We start from the raw sequence: 17,748 nt of genomic DNA, 5'->3' as shown, positions 1-17,748 counted from the left end.
TTTCAACCAATCGATGAGCCTTTCACTGGCGGAGCCACATGCCAAAAGGCAATCACCGCCGTGGAAATGATGATTGCGAACATCTTGAGTCCATCGGTCACACTTCACGACTTGTGCACCGGTAACGTTGGGGGAAGGTTAGATTTTCAAAGGCGGTAGATTTTCTCCCCCGCCACCGTAAGTGAAAAAGAGAAATGCAAGGGGTTACGCCTTGAACTCCGCATCGTGCAACGTTGCACTTCACCTTCTTTGCGCTTCTCAAACCGGTTCGCGACCGGGTAGGCAATAAAATGTGCATATTAATATAACTTCTGCTTATTGTGCTCTCGCGGGATCGTGGAGCCTCGAGCCGGGAAGGGTCTGAACGGTTTGATGTGCATGAAACTAACGCTGCACTCCACACAACACCCCGGTGGGATGTCGATTTTCCTCGCCAGGACCAATTCGCGGTTCGATTCAAAATCCCGTAACAGACCCACCACACATGGTCACCGAGAACGGCGATATGTGCGATCCGGCCACGATTGGTGGGTGGCTAAAACGAGTGGGCGAAATAGTTCTGCAAAAACTTCTTACACACGTTTTCACCACGAAACTTTTCACCATTTCCTCTTGCGAGTCCCGCTACGATTTGTGATAGCATAAATTGCACTACCCGGACCACCGAGATAGAGGAAACGCAATAAAAGTTCCCAAGATCGAGACACTCCACGGAAGGAACCTACGAGAGCGTCGAGCGCTGGAATGGCAAAAATACACCATCATCTCCTTCGAGAACTTTCTTGCACTCCAAAAGGAAAATCGAAAGTATTGAACACCGGTATTTTCTTTTGTGCCACTTTCGCTTCCGGCACGGAAAACTTTTCCCGGTTGCGATTTTGGATGCAAATTTGCAGAAGAATCGTAAACTAATCCTATTTTTGGAGCGGAGGGACTTGGTCGACCGAACGCACTCGAACAAAAGGGGAAGAATCGCAGAAAAGGATATCGTTTTTCGTCGCGTGTATTTGAGGGAATTTAAAGGATTTTTCTTCGTCGGAAAAAAGAATCGCTGAAGGACTGGCCTGGTCCCGCTCGGTTCGGCAGCTCCGTTAATGGTGATGTGCTGAGCGATATTTTCCGGATATACCTATGTAGGACGCTGGGGACGCAGCGCCATAGATTTGTCGGCAAAGTTTTTGCGAAAACAACAAATTAATTTCAACAGTTCACTGGAGGTTCGTAAGTGGGATGAATTTTGTGTTTATATCTATCGGCGTCGCGGTGGTGATGGTGTAGGATTTTAGTTGACAACAAGCGCTGGGTGTTGAAGTTTTATCGGCGACCAAGGTGTGGAAACGTAAGAAAAATGGTCGAGTAAAGTTTTTGATTTCAGAAGTTTCGGACAAGGTTCTTCGGAACGGCATAATTAAAAATCAGATGCAAGGCAAATGAAGGATCCGGGACATACTATCTTCCATATAAATAATTAACCCCAGAATGCAGATGGATTTTCAAACTAATCTACAAACTAGTTCTAACTTTTATTGGGTGCTAAGAACTTTGCATCAAACTCACCCCTGTTTTTCGACAAGAGTAAGCTCACCATCGGTACGGAACTTATATTAATAAATAGGTTTCCACTCCTTCGCAATGACACGAGGCTTGGCCTGTATTTTCCTCCGTTACAATTATCTTTTCCTGGGAACCATAATTATTATTTCACAAGTACCATTTGTTGGTAAAAATGTATCATCCATTCTCCATCGCCCTTCGCTATTCCCACTTGGCGCTTGGGGGAAAGAAATTACGTCTGATTTATTTTTCATTAATATAAAAGCACTTTAGCAGCAAGCGGGTGGTGAACTTTATCTTCCCTTTTTTTCCTCGTCTTGCCAAGGGAGGGAAAAAGAACCAAACTTCTCCCTATTCTCATGGCATCGACGTCCCTAAACAAAACCTCTGCACCAAACGCTCATTTTAATTTCTCATTGGTGCGGTGAAACCCTCCGAAGCGAGCGATACTATGCCGTGTAGTGTAAGTCGCTGGTACCCGAGGTACCGCACACAGGCTGCCCTAAGATTGCCACCACCGCTGATGGCAGTCGGAGGTCGCGTCCCTTCGCAACCAAGCGATGACGATGACGACAAAAAACGACGAGTTGGGCACAACAACGCAAACGCAACGCAATCGTCGAAAGCCTCACTTGGTGGCGGCGAGGTCGAGTGTCTATACTGTACCGTTGACATTGTTATGTGCCATGCTCAGCTCACCAGTGTCTACTATACACACGCACACAAACTCCGCGGTGCCCAAAGACACAAGGCTTACACAAGTTCGCGACGAATTCCGTTCGATTCGTGCACGTGTGACTGTGCGATCGGTACTTTTTACAGTGCCGTGCATGCAGCAGTAACGAACACTTTTACGTTTTTCTTAAATGATTGTAATTAAAAATCAATCATTCTAAATACGCGAATTATGCTGGAAGCATAATTGTACATAAATAGATTATATACTGATGCGAGAAACTGCTCATTTAAGAACTGAAGCAACTGAGATAGCTGGGAAAAGTTTGAGGTACTGCTAAAATAATATTCAATTCAATGTCATGCATCCTAATAATATGAAAAATAAGCAAAACATCCACAAAACATCTTCAACTCAATGTCGTGGCGCAGAAAACGATAATAAAAAACGACAAAAATAAACCAAACATAAACAAAAACTCTTTAATGGAATAAGATGCGATAGAAAAAATTAAAACAGATATTTTCTAATAGTAATATAATAAATTTCAGACCATGGCAGACAAATTAGTATTAACAAACAAATAATTTATAATTTATAGATAAATGTTGTCATTTTTGACATTTTGTAAAAAAGATGTAAAAATTCAGAACAATAAGTCTCATCAACTCGAGAAAATGGCATACCATTGTTTGGATATTGATTCAATCTGATGCTTCAATTTTGTTATGTTTTATCATTAAAATAGAAATAGACAACCTGAACAGCATGTTTCAAGTTTTTATTACAAGGACCATCGATTTTTACTATGTTTGAGAATTTGCGTTACTGTCAATTATTTGATTCCGAGGCATTAGAATAAGAAAACTTTCTGTTTTCATCCATTTTCCTTCATTTTGGGAACAAACTTCAATCACCTTTTGTTTTACCTCTATTGATTTCCTATAGTTTCATTGTATTTAGCTGTCAAGAGATACACTTTCTTCTACAGTTTTTTCAAACAGTTCCCTCATCAACAACACGAAATGGTACCATTTTTCGTCCATCACTGTACGGCAAAAGATTTCATCTCGTTGGCAACGTATAAGTTGGGAGATCGTAGCGCAGTAGCGCTGCTTGAAGAAAACCGAGCAACCAGCGCCCGAATTTCCATTACCCCTTTCCCAGCCTGTCGTGCTCTCTTTTTCCTCTCGGTGCCACATTTTCCACCTTGCCCCCGCTGGCCCTCTGTCCTGCCCGCCTGCCCGCCTGCCTGCCTGCCTGCCTGTCTTCCCACTCTCCAACGGCACTCACAGCAAAACAAGACCATCGTTAAGGGAAGGTAATTCGATACGCATGCATGTTCTCTTCACTTCTTCGCGGGTCGCCGAACGGCGGAGTTTGGAGTTGCCGTTCGCAAGAGCTCTGTGAATGCTCGTTTTTGTTCCCTTGTTTTTTTTTCTTTTCGTTTTAGTTTCATCTCCATTCAGTTTCTTGAGCTCTTATGTTATTTTACCCTTTCCTTCCCTGCGCCCGGCCCCCCCAAAAGCATATTACTCCCATCTCGTTCGGACTCACGTAACCGGCAGGGCGTCCTTTGTTTCGCTCGAACATCGCGACACCAGCGTTCCACCAAACCGAACACTTCGCGTGCTCCACCGCCGAAGGGAATCCGTTTTCGTACGACTCCGTTTCTTGCCGTTTGCTTGGCGATTTATAATGATTTAACGTGAGCCGTACGTGACAGAGTTTTTGAGTTTTTCGACAACTCTTGCGCTCTACGACAACGGGTAAACGGGGGAAAAAAAGATAAAATCCTCTTCCATTGTTGCCACACGAAATCACGCATGCACGAACGCAGGACGGATATTGCTCTACGCTACGAATGCGCGGTGCCTTTTTTTATGTTTCGTCCAACGCAACGGGAAGGATCATCCAATTCAAAAGCGAAGATTGGGCGTCGGGGTTCCTCCTCGCTGCTACCCACTCTGAGGGGTTGATTTATGTCCCACCGAAAAGATATAGCTAGCCGAAGACCGAAAGAGCTAGCGCACCCAACGGAAAAAAGGGGTTGCCACGATTCGTGCGATCAAGGTGTAGAAATGCTCTCACCTACGTGGCTTCCGATCCGGACCCAAGGTGTTGACATACGGAGGTTGTTGGACGGGGGTGTTGCGGGGCGCTCGTTTACTTAAAGATTGCTATTGTTATCGTTTGTCTCCCGTCTAAACGCGCCATGTGTGGAAATCGAATCGGATGTGAGCTTTGTTGATGAAACAAGGCAATCGCAAACGTGAGCAACGGATTTTATGTGTTCTCGTATGGTCGGATTTTCCTCGATGTGGCTTTTTTTCTTTCGTTTTTTTCCCCGACACGTGTTCGTTGGAACACAGGATGCATCGGGGAAATCGGTGCTCAAAATGCGATTACACTCCGCGAACACACACGCCTGGGAGCACTTATCACCATTCAGTCGCAGCTCCCACGAGGAATGCGAAACTTTGCTGCAAGGAAAATGTAAAATGGGTTCCAAGGAAATGAAAATGGAGATCATGAAGACAATCCAATACATTCGGTACGAAAAGAACGTTACAACATGAAAACAAGACAAAGAGAGTTTAGACAGAAAGGGGTTTTTACAACAGTTATTAGGGGAATTTAATTTCACATCATATTCAAAAAGGGAGAAACGTGAAAAGGTAAACCAAGATCTAATTAAAAATTCCCTTCCAATTTATTTCCGTTTAATTATTTTGTCCAAACTAAATGCAAATTATTAAACGATACAACATGCATGCTGTTCAGTGTGAATCTAAAGACATTATTTAAATATCTAACCATTTCAAAAAACCAGATTTGTTTAAGTTTATGTAGCTTTGTATCATTTTCTTCAATTCCCGTAAACACACCTCAAAACCAATCCAAAGATTTCAACGCCATCATAACGCGGTCTCGGAGCAGGAACACAGCTTTCCATCGAATGTGGTCGATGCTCGATTTTCCAAGCCAATAACGATAACCGTAAGTGTGATATTTATTTTAATCATTACGACGGCCATTGTCCTCACTGCCACAGCAACAGCCAAAGCAGCAACAACAACAACTATTGCTACAACTATATCCGATGCCGAAAGAACGCTTCCAGTTACACCACACCGCCCCCACCCTATCGGAGCGATCATGGCGTGGGTATCATTAAATTTGACCATAATTTCATTAATTTTCGTTCAGCACGCCACAACGGAAGCCCCAAACCGGTCGACAACCCGGCCTGGATTGACTGCAGGCACCGCATTCGATGGAATTTTGGACACTGGAGCAGAGCATTTTTGGAACTTTACCGAATGGTTTTAGGCGCCATGGTTGCTGCATCTATTGATTGCCCATTTGGCGAGCCTGGGGCAGAATTGGATTAAAATATACATATTTTCGATCAACCCTTTTTAGGGAGATTAGTCACACCGGAGCTTGCCGAGCTCGGGGTAGCCAAAATTTGGCTATATTGGCCTTGTTTATGGGATGCCATAATTTGTAATCATTAGCTCTGCGCAACCGATGAGTTATTGATTTTTGGCAAATTATATTTACTCTGCATTTGGGTTGCTGCAAATAACTTTTAAATATGTATCCAATGTGAGAACCCTTGTGCATCGATTGTTTTTAATTGGTCTTGTTTGTTATTCTCTCGTTGCTTAGCAAGTTGAAAGTAGGAGCCATCTGTAAAACTAGAATTGCTTAGGAATTGCAATAACGCTCTTTGAAAACACTATATCTTTTCAGTTTTTGAACATATTTTGAACAAATCTTTAACAGCTTCTTTTTATTTGTTTATTTGTATATTTGTTCACTATCTTTTGGCGTATTTAGTTTTTTTATGAACTAAAGCAAAAACTATCGAATTGAACATAGTTTGAACCCCTTTCAACTGTTATTTAGTTTTGTTTTATTTAAAAAAAAGTGTGCGATAGAAAGCTTATATACTAAAACCTCGAATTGCAGGTGTAGATTTTTGATAAATCGTTTCCACCCTGTACTTCGTTCCATAATTTAATACACGAACGTTTCACATGCTACGAGGGTTGTCTTTTAAGTTTCGGGATTTGGAAAAACTGGTGAGGCAATCTGTTAATTAACAATTTTATCGTAAAGTTTGACGTTTTTGAGGTTATCCGTACTCAGAACGTTTTGACATACGAGCGCTATTTGTGTTGTTAAAAAAATGTTTAAAGTTTCAATCGAGACGAGTCTTTTTTGAGAGATCTTCGCTTCTTCAGGTGTTGAAAAACGTTGAAATCTCAGTTTATTTTTTACGTACGGGAATTAAAAGAAGTCATTTGGTGCTAGATCCAGGACTATATAGCGGATGACTCATCAAATCGATGTTTTGAGTACTCAAAAATGCAGTTGTTTGAGCCGATGTGTGAGAGCTCGCATTGTCGTGATGACGGGTGATCCGTCGACAGTGGTTGAATTTCCTGATTTCTTGGAAGACAACTGGCAAACAAATTGTTGTGTACCACTCAGAATAGACTGTTCTGCGTTGTTCTAGAGGTTTGGTTGCGGAATATCCAGTTTTTCCGAAAAAAACATGCGACCATTTGCTTAGAAGTTCATCGTGCGTGAACAACTTTGGTTGGATTCGCCTCATCTTGAAACACCCATACAGTCGATTACAGTTTAGATACGGGCTCATTCGCGTAAATCCACGGCTCATCACCTGTCACGATATTAAAGACGAGTTTTGAAGCACCGCAATCGTATTTTTCGAGCATTTCTTCCGACCAATCGACACGAGTCTTTTTTTGAGAGATTGACAAATTGTGTGGAATCCAACACCAACAATTTTTTTTGACAGTTAAATGTTCATGCAATATTAAGTATATGCTGGTCCCAGTAATACCTAAGGTTGTCTCTATCTCACAAAAAGTCACATGACGATCTTGCTATATCCGTTCACGCACAGAATCAATTGTTTTCGGAACGACAACTGATTTTGGACGACCTTCACGAAATTCATCTTGGGGTGAACTCCGACCACGATTTAATTTTCCAAACCATCGATAAATACTGATCATTGATGGAGCTTTATCACCAAAAGTTGAATTAAGTTCATTCATGCACTACTGCTGTGTCAATTCTCGTCGAAAGTTGCAAAAAATAATCGCACGAAAATGTCCACGACCCAATTCCACAATTTGACGGACATTGACACTTTTAACATTTTTTTAACAACACAAATAGCGCTCGTATGTCAAAACGTTCTGAGTATGTATAACCTCAAAAACGTCAAATTTCACGATAAAATTGATAGTTGGTAGATTGCATCACCAGTTTTGCCAAATCCCGAAACTTAAAAGGCAACCTACGTATGCAAATTGAGGTTATTTTCAATTTCAAATTCAGGTGAATTTAGGACGTTCTTTGTTTTGTAATGTAATTAATTCATAGCGCACACTTTTTTTCATGTTTATATTGTGCATTTTGCAATTACTAGGGAAAACGACCCGGTTACACAGATGAAGAGATGCTTCAAAATGATGAAGTGATGAAGAGATGCTTCAAAATAAAAAAAACGTCAAAAGATAGTCAACAAACATATTAAAATTCAAACTTTTACAGATTTTTTAAACACCAAAACTAGAGAAAGTATAGCTTCTTAAAAAGAGCGGTCAAAATAACGACTAAAAACAGTGTAACTTGAGTGTTAAGAAATATTAGCATTCATTTGATTTTGCGTTCTGTATACTTTTGGTTTGGTTTCCATCTGATAACAACTTTTGGTAAATGCAGCGATTTAAATACTCTAACTGGAAATGTCTTGTTAACATTTGGAAGTTGAAAAATGAAGGATAAAATTTAATATGGTAAAAGTACCATCCTATTTATACAAAAACCATAACAATGCAAAGCCATACCCAAAAATCGGATCACTTTTAAACCTCTTTTAACAACCGCCTATCAGTGGTCAGACTTTGCAGAACACTAATTGCGCGCAAGCTAATATTCCCTCAGATCTGCGTTATTTCGATGATTTTTCCACAGCCTGTCCGAGGCCAATTCCTCGCATTCGTCGGCCGATTTAAATTCATTTGAATAAACACCGAAATTGAAGATATATTTCACTGCAACTGCAAAGACCGGCCGGCTCAGGGCGGTGCCCAGAGGAAGACGATACCCTGTCGACACCAGCAGCGCCAGCAATGAGGCACCAAAAGCAGGATATCTGACGATTGCACTCCCCCCACCTTACCCGATGGTTTTTGCCAGGGAAGTTTTCTCCGAGTCGGTTGATCCGATACTGAGGCCGATCTGTGGCCCCCTGGCTCTTGTGTAAAAGGGAACGGCGTAAATTTGCATGAATAATTTCCATCCATTTTCGGCTGTTTTCGACCGGTGCGCGCACCCACGTCCAATCCCGGAAAATTCGAGTGCATTCGAGTGCCCGTTTTTCCTACGACGTGGTTGCTTTTTTCCCGTCGACCGGTGGGTCCTTTCCTGTTCCGCACTTTTTCCCAGCACCAAGACAGAGACTCCCCGTACAGTCCACGAGCGGAGATGATGCTGCCATGGACACCCGGGACCCCGAGACGGCCGTAATGTTCGCCAAATGACATTCCAGCAGTGGGTCGGTACTACACACCGGGCTACGTACGTTCCGGCGCACGTTTTCTCGAAACTTTCAACGACCTCTCTCCCCTCCCCCCTTCCACAAGGACGGCCGGCATTTTCCCCGTTTGTCCGGTTGGAGATTTTACTACAGTCATAAACCATGTCCACGTTCCTGATTCCTTCCCGTATTAGCTAACGTCGTCCCCTTTGGACGAGTCAAATATTTGACACAACTTCTAACCGATTCCGGTGGACGAAGCGAAATCTCCGGTGCCAGCTTTTCCTGCGCCCGGATGCTGAGGATGCTCAGTCGCTGGAGTAAGGCCCTCGCTATCTGGTGGCACGCAGACGTTTCGGTCGACCGATGGTCGAGCGGGAAATCTACGCCGGTACATAGTTTTTCTCCCAGCGCAAACATGAAGAGCGTGGATTTTTACCATATAATACTGAAAAATTGCTGATGGAAAGTTTCGAATAACATTGTAGAAACTTGAAAATATACGAACATAAAATAATAGACAGTTACATTTTTTAAAAGAATGAAGAAAGATGAATTAATTTTTTTTGGATCATTTAAAACAAGATAATTTGTTCGTACAAAAGACAAAAAATGTGTTTAGAAAGCCACTGGGTTTTTCAATGTTAGAAAAAACTTTTAGTGATAAAGAATTCAACCAACACTTAAAGAATAAGATACTTAATAGTTCTTGTACTCTGCTTTCAAAACACAAACAACTATATTAAAGCTGAGAATAAATATGAAAATGTTAATGAGTGTGCATTCTTTTCGATTGAAATTATAATCCCGCACGTTGTTTGAAATCATTTGCCTAGAACATTAAAATGAAAAATTGCTTGAGAAAACAAGTGCGCATAAATTACGCGCAAAAACATACACACAAAAAAATAAAACAAATAAACCTGCTGTCCTGACGTCCAGGGCGTTGGGGTCCATATTTGTCCTCCGTTAATCCGCCCGCCGTGGCAATGGAATCCGGGCAACATTCCAGCGTACCCGTTGCTGTTCATTCAAACGTCGTCAGCTTCACTTCAAAGACTTTGGCTGAAAAATAGCACTGCTGGCCGGGAAAATCCCCGGGAAAAATGACCACTGCGAACGGCAACGGCCGACGCTGGTTTCGAGATGTCGCCCGCACACATAACACAAACACACATTATTTGGAACGGACGGTTGGTTAGATTAGAAATGGGAGCAAGAAAATTGCTGCTAAAAATTTCCGCTCAACAAAAAGCGCTACCGAGCAAACCAGTCTAGAAGAGAAGAAAAAAGGGGAGTTCGGAGGTAAACGGTCTGGAAGCGGTTGGTCAGTGGCCAGAAGCGTTAACACCGCGCGTTTACCAACGGTCCTTCCTATTCGGCTGTCATTTGCATCCACACATTGGAAGGGAGGAATCTCCACCCGCCACCACCGAAGACTGAATGCCGGATCTAAACCTCGGCAAAGCGGAGTTTGTCAACACACACACACAAATACACACTGCTGGTGGTCGATCTGCATGCCTCCCTTAAAGGATTACACACGGGCTGGAGGGGAAAGGATTTTCTCCAGATCCCGACAAGCAAGCTCCCGGTCGCAGAGCAAAGGTCACTCGTGGCGAACGAAGGCGAGCGCACAAGAAGTCCAGCGCACCGGACGGCAAACTCCCAAAACCAAAACCGGACGGCAAGTACGCCGTGCCGGATGTGTACCGAAAGCCAATCCTGAGGTCCACCCCGGGGAAGATGCGTGGCGTGCGCGCGTACGTGTCCGTGTGCCACCCCGGTTGTGTGCCGAAGCATCGTGAGTTATTGTGACGCCGGCTGGGCGGGCCAGGGATCGCTCGGTGGCCGGGATGGTGTGGCCGTGCACTCCCAAGGGCGCCGGCAGCACACCCGTATTGCGTGCGATATGGTTTTGGCCCGGTGTGCATATGAAACGCATAAAAATAACGAGCATCACTTTACCACTTAGCTCCGGTCGAGATGAAAACCCGGGTCGACCCGGCGGATGGTCCGACCGTCCACTCCGGTCCACCCAAGAGTGGTGTGCTTCGCCCGATACGTGGAGTTTTTCCTTCGGAGCAGAAAATGAAAAATTATTCGCTCACTGACGGGGATGGCTCGAGGGGGAATTATGTTTCCCTTGTTGTTTGTTTATTTGTTTTTTTTCTGTCTTCTATGCCATTCTTTCTTCCGTGTTCGGTAAATACTTTCTTCGGCGAGATTTTCAGTGCTTTAGGGAGGGAAAATGCTTTAATACAGCGTTGCTTTTGCGCTTTTAAAGACTTCGTGAGAGTTATGATTTTATTGTAACGTTTTTCAATGTTGTACGAACAAGTAAAACGATGCCGTTTTTAAATACTTCTTTTGTTGTTTATTATTTTTAATTTTAATTTTGTTGTTCCCAATTACTTTCATGTTTTTATATTGCATACTGTAATAAAGTTAACTTCAAACATTAACATCAAGTAATTTCAATAAACTCATCTAAAACGTAACTATTTTGTTTTATAACTTAATCAAATCCAAAAAAAGCCTTGTAAATGAAACTTTTTAACTAAACTAACATTTATAATGTTTATTTTAAATCAACTCAAATCTTTGGAGTTATTCATCAAAGTTTTTATTCGATTCTTTCTTCTGGTTGGATATTATTGACATCTTTTGTAAGTTAAAACGCTTTAAACTGGACATAGAAAGGACACCAACAATACGACTGATGTTTTAGTGCAAAAATTTAGGAGTTCTAAAAGCAATATGTTGATTTTAGTCAACCATCAGTATCTTGCAAACAACATATCCACGACGACCAAAATACGGTAAAATACCCAGTTTTTGCAGAAGCAAAAACACACGGTTCGAGGGTGAAACAAAATTTACAATCAAACATAAAATGCAACACAATTAAATAGCCAGCAATGCAATAAACTTAATCGCCCAACTCATGCAAAAAAATAAATCGAAACAAAATCGAAACAAAAAAACCCGCCAAAGTGTCAGAAAACGAGTTAAAGCCCAAACAGAAACGGAAATGCAACATTGACACAAAACTTTCGGTGCCAGTGGAGTTGCGACAGCAGCATCGGGGCCTAGCTATCGATATCTACCGCCACCGGAGACGATGTTTCGCGACACTGTCGACAGTGGCCATGCTGCTGTCCGGTGTACCATGTGCCGGTCGCCGGTAAAAATGTTTAATGATTAAAAAATTCAAATAACTTTTTTTCGGCGACTCGCGCGGGTACATATAAATGGCGTCAATGGCTGTGGCGATGATAATAATGCTCTCGGTTCGCCAAGGATGGGGGCTCATGGACAACGTGGACCCTCATATGGCTGTGGCTGGCTCGGTTGGATGTGATATTATTATGTATTTGTTTTACGCGGCGGGAATATGTATTCGGAAAAATGGCGGCCTCACACAGGACGGTTTCGCTTGCTTCAACATGCATACAGGAGTGTTTTCGCAGCGACCGTTGAGTTTTTCATGACAAAAAAAAAACATCCGCTGGTCTGGTATCCTGGCGTCGAGGCGTTGGGTACATTACTTTTTTGTATGTTCCTCGCCATCGCCATTGGTGTACGAGGGGACGACAGTGAGTCTCCAAGGAGCACTTCGGTGTGAAAAATTCGGTATATTGATCTTTGAGCTGGGGTAGACCAAAACGTGTGCGAATGAGAGAGCGAGGGAGAGAGAAAGAAAGAGGGCGAGAGGTTCAAATGTTTCGCAACAGTTTCTAACGATCATTTTTACCGAAGTGTTGCGACGGGACGAGCCAGACGGAAAACTAACTAACTACTTTCCCCCCATCCCCTACGGGATGGTAACGGGAGGATTTTCTACAACCCCCCACCCTTCCGCTCCCAAGCGCCCTGTGGAAAATGGCTCTATTTTGGGGGGAGTTTGTCCCCTTTTCTGTCGAACGCGTCGTCATCGTTGCGCCTCCCGTGGTTGGGGGCTTCAGCGCAGCAGAAAGTGCTGAATAGAATTTTGATTTCACACCATATAACAGAGGGGGGAAAACGGGTGGCTCCCAAGATGGCCCAAGAGTGTTGTTGTCGGGCGCAGGGAAGGGGGTTTTAAATCGATTTTTATCGTACGTCAAACTGTCTGAACCGGGGTCCGGTGTCAAATAATAATGAAGAATGCTTGCTCGAACTTTCCTTTTTTTCTTTCTTTTTCGGCAAAACATTGCTGCTACATCGGCTCAAGACTGAGGAACATAAGCTATCGAAATAGGAGCACAATTTCAAAGTGTGAGGAGGAGAATAGCAATGGTACTGATGTGATATTTCACTTTTCTTGGAGGATCATTTCAAATTAGATGTCTCGTTTATTTACTAATCATCTTGAACATTCCGCTACCTTTGAAAGAAATACATTTAATCTATAAAACATGACGTTTAAAACGCACATTGGAAATGAATGAATAAATAAGTAAAGAAACACATAAAAAATATCCCAATTTAAGAATTAAGTTACCTAAACAGTCGAGGTTACCTTTGAGCTCAAAAAATAAATTTATAAATTGTATTCAACTTCAAAGTTAATTAAGAAGATGTGACTCATTTGATTTTTGTCATTAACATCATCATTCATTGAAACAAACATCGGATAAGCGCATAATACCAATTGCTTGATAACAGCAACTTTTAACCTAAATAAGACATTTATTACTATCAAAACATTCATGCTTAGCTTCTGTTTTGTTTAAGAAACAAATTTGTATTTGTGATTCATTGTGACTCATTTTGTGTTTGACCTTAAAAGTGCACTAAAAACACTACAAACAAACAAACTTTTTCATCGTTGATAGACGTGTTTATCGAATTGAGCAAAATCACTTTGATAAAAAAAGTTAGCACTCTTATATTTCTACCAACATTTATGCTTTCTGATAAATTAAAAAAAGAAAAAAAGAAATGCATGAAATTTCGTAGAAATTGCAAAACCATTTGCACCAGGAGTTGAACTAAAGATCTTTCGTCTAAAATAGTGAAAAATTCGAGGCGTCTAAGAGCCAAATAACGAAAATCCAATTTTGTTAAAGAAGCATCGCTGCCACTCGTCCGTTTGCCGTAAGCTGGGGCTTAAATTTTTAAGAAACGACCACTTCCAAATTCTGCCATTTTCCTGCAACACATGTTCGATGCAATATCGAAGCGCAATCGTACGCTTTAAAGTTTCATCTTTAAACGATAATGCACTGCACACCGAAGCGATCGCCGTTCAAACTTTGATATTAAAAAAGTCTTCCCCCTCTGGGAGAGGAAAACAGCGCGTCTTCGCTTCGCTTAAGACCAGCACACCATGACCACAAGAAGCCCGAGACGAGACGAGGAAAAGTTGGCCATGTTGGTTTTCCAACCATCGGCATCGCAGATTGCAAAGAGTGTGTTTTTCCTATAGTTTACGCTTTTTTTCGCCCCCTATTTCTCCAAAGATTTTCATTTTCCCACGCACTAGGGAGATTTAGCGTGCTCCATTCACGCCATTCGAGCAGTCAATGGCCATTCTGTGCGTCGTCCAACACCTTCCAAACGCCCTCCCATCATGTCCACAAGTCCGGCAATATTTTCCAACCACTCCCTAAGAAGCTCGCGCGTCCCCTTCAACGCGGCAATGAGTCGTTTCGAAGGCTTACGCCAAACCCACCAACCTCGGTGGTCGATGGAATTGCGCGTCGAAGGTAATCACCGTTGCGCTGATTAAGGCCAGAGTTGGTGGTTGGAGCGCTTCTCGACAGAAGTGAAAAGAAAAAAGCGAGCGTCCTCCTTCCGGTCGTTTGAAAAGCGCGCGCCGTTATCTACACCGTCTGAAGGCGTCTTGCTTGCGAGAGCAGAACCTATTGACGTGTCGTCGAACGAATCAATCGAGCTCGTCCCCGGTCCAGCTTCCGGCGAACTCGAGCGCGCTCCTCAAGAAGATGATGCCTTCAAGTCCTGCCTGGCAGTCGACGATAGCATTCTTCTTCAACATTATACTCTGCTTAGAAAGAATCGCTGCACTCGTAAGACCGAGGCTTAAGTTCATTCGTTTAAACCGAGCTCGGTCGCGCACTCTCTCTCGCTCTCTCTTTCTCTGTTTCTTCGCCACGTTTTAACCCTCCAAAGCAAGTCCGTGACTCAATGAAGCAAAAAGGACCCGCCGCTTGAAGTGCATCATTCCGTTCTCGGGACCAAAAACATCAAACGACGGTGACGATGCGAAGTGCTTTGAAATGAAGCGAACAAAATAAAGCAACCACACTCGGGAAAAAAAGCGATACGAAAGGTACGACAGAATGCACCGCAACGAAAATCCGCAGTGTGAAACCCCGTCATTATTAAATGGACGGGTGAAGAAAGTCTCCCTTGCCTCGGCTGGCCTTGAATGAAAATCCCATAGGGCGAATGTTTTGCATAAATTCGACACCCCGTGACAAGACACACACTGGCCGCACACCGTACACATATACCTGGCCGACCTCTGGTCAGGTCAAATGGATGCGAAAATTGAAACACCAGTCTCCCATTTAAAGCTGAACAACCCGAACAGTGTGTTGTTGTTGCGGGTGTGCGGGTGGTGGGCATCATTAACCGGTGCCATTTTGTTTCCGTACGGACACGGGCAGGTAGGAAAGTAGCCGGCTTCATGAGTGTCTTATTGTGCCGAAGGTCACACCTATTCCGTTTGAAGGACCCGTACGAAGAAGACTAGAGGACCATCTCTCTCTCTCTCTCTCTCTCTCGCTCCTCTTCCCGCAGACAATTAAACGAATCCTTTTCCATTTGCGAATCTCTCCCGACAACAAAAGAAAAGCTCATTTTCGCCACACAATGGGGAAGAATATTTAAATGCGAAAAGTTCTCGGCATCTTTCGGGTATAAATTGGCCCTCGCCCTTTTCGTTTATCCTTTCTGTTTTTCTTTCTTTCATAATCTTTAAACTCTTCGTTTTAAAAGGCAAAGCACGTAAGTTTACTGTTTTTTTTTATATAATGATTTGTGCATTTATTCCTGTGACTGGCCATAATACAATTCGCAGTTCATTGGGGGGTAGGAAAGAGGGGGCTGGGATGGGGACAACGTACAGCTTTATAGGTGGTAGGCTAATGGCTATGGGGTATTATTTACAGGTTCTTAAATTATTCCCCTGCGAGACATAACCTCATAATGCACGCGCGGGGTTGATTGTATGCTTACTGATATAGTCCGTCTCTTCTTCTGCGCTTCTGCAACCAACTCCTTTTAGCAGTACCGTAACAGTAGTAGTATACATAAATAGATCAATGAACGTCCACGGTTTCACAGTGGCCGTTATTCTGTTATACTAGCAGCACACACGCCTCGTCCTTTCCTATATACAGTTTTAACCCGCACTAAAATGGGGTTTACCTTGCTACCGGCAGCCCTAATACCTCCCCTGACACCATCATCCATCGGTCGTGTCGGTATTCATCTTATCTGTAAATTTCATTCGTATCAAAAAACGGCTTCTTCGAAAACATTTGCCTCACTCACATTTGCCCATAAAAAATTCACTACCGCATGATTGATTAACTTCTAGACACATGTGGAGTAAATGTGGCAAGGAAATAAGAGTTCGTTCGAAAAGTGTAGAACAAAATTGCTGCTGCATGGTCTTATCGCTATATGCCTCCCTTTCGAATTAGGGTTATTTATGGGTAGAGAATGGGAAAAACAATGACTAAACAAAACAACACTAATTCAAAACATTCCTTCTAGTTCAGGGGTATTTTTTATCTTCAAATAGTTCGTCGTTTGGCTCGCTTCACAAGTTGTTTAAATAAATACATACTATACATACAATACTAACACTACATTCTGTAGCAAAGACTGAATCATCCCATCTCAATAGTTTCAAACTGCAGTGCAGTGGGATTAGTTAAGCCACCTCTTCTCGTATGCGTGACATTCTTATATGCTATCTTTTGAATAAAAACAAAATAAAAAGTTTGCTTCTTTCTTTTCCTCATTCAGTGCTTCGTTCATTACTATTATACATCAATTTTTGATTTGTATTTGCAATTTGTCTTTCTTCTGATGTCGATTTTCCTTTCTTTATGTTACTCTTATAACTTTTTATACTTTCAATTCAAGCGGGAAACTACCCTTCTTCACTGTTTCGGTTAGATTCACCGAAAATCTCCCTAAATTCAAGCCTCAAAACGAGATAAAATTTATAGGAAAGCAGCAACACAGCGGTACACATGTGTAACAGTTTAAAAGCCAGTTCAAAGGTTTGTACAGTGTGTGGGAGGAAGGAAATGCATAAGCCTACAATTGGGGATTTCCCGTCGAAAAACACACACGCACAAACACACGCAGATTAACAGCTAGGTACGATATTATTGAGGGCACATCAACGGTAGTATAAATGCTTTTCCTTTTCCATCCATCCGGCCAACCAGTAAACCGGAAATGGTTGAAAAATAAACTAAAAAAAGGCTTCCAACTTCAGCTAGACCTTCTCAGTATTGCTTATAGACATTTGTCAGTTTATCCTTAACTGAAGAGCCGATCTTTTGGTTTTATACAAAAACACGTGATACAAATGTCCTTCCACAAATCAACCGACTAAGGGATCACTTCCCTTCCATACTCTGTTTGTATTACGAAGTGATTTGAATTCTTTCCTTCTTCAACTTCAATCAATAAAATGTTCCGATAGCCTCCGAGAAAAGGCGAGAAAGGCTGCACATACACTGGCTTGTGCGCTCAGAGGACTCTTGCGCTAAACGAAGGAAACAACATCGAAAACATCTAACAACGATGACTGTACAGTAAAAAAGCTTATATTTAATGCAGCTTCTGTTTAGCAGCAACTTCTCATCGCACTGCTTTCCTTTGTTGGGAAGAGTATAGCGAATAAGCCATAGCTCTTTTCTTCTCTTTCTGTCACTTTGCTCTCTGTTTCTTTTCTTAC

Source organism: Anopheles ziemanni, chromosome 2 (assembly GCF_943734765.1).
Source record: "Anopheles ziemanni chromosome 2, idAnoZiCoDA_A2_x.2, whole genome shotgun sequence".
NCBI classification, from domain to species: Eukaryota; Metazoa; Arthropoda; class Insecta; order Diptera; family Culicidae; genus Anopheles; species Anopheles ziemanni.
The sequence above is the reverse complement of the archived record's forward strand: the minus strand, read 5'-3'. Positions refer to the sequence as shown.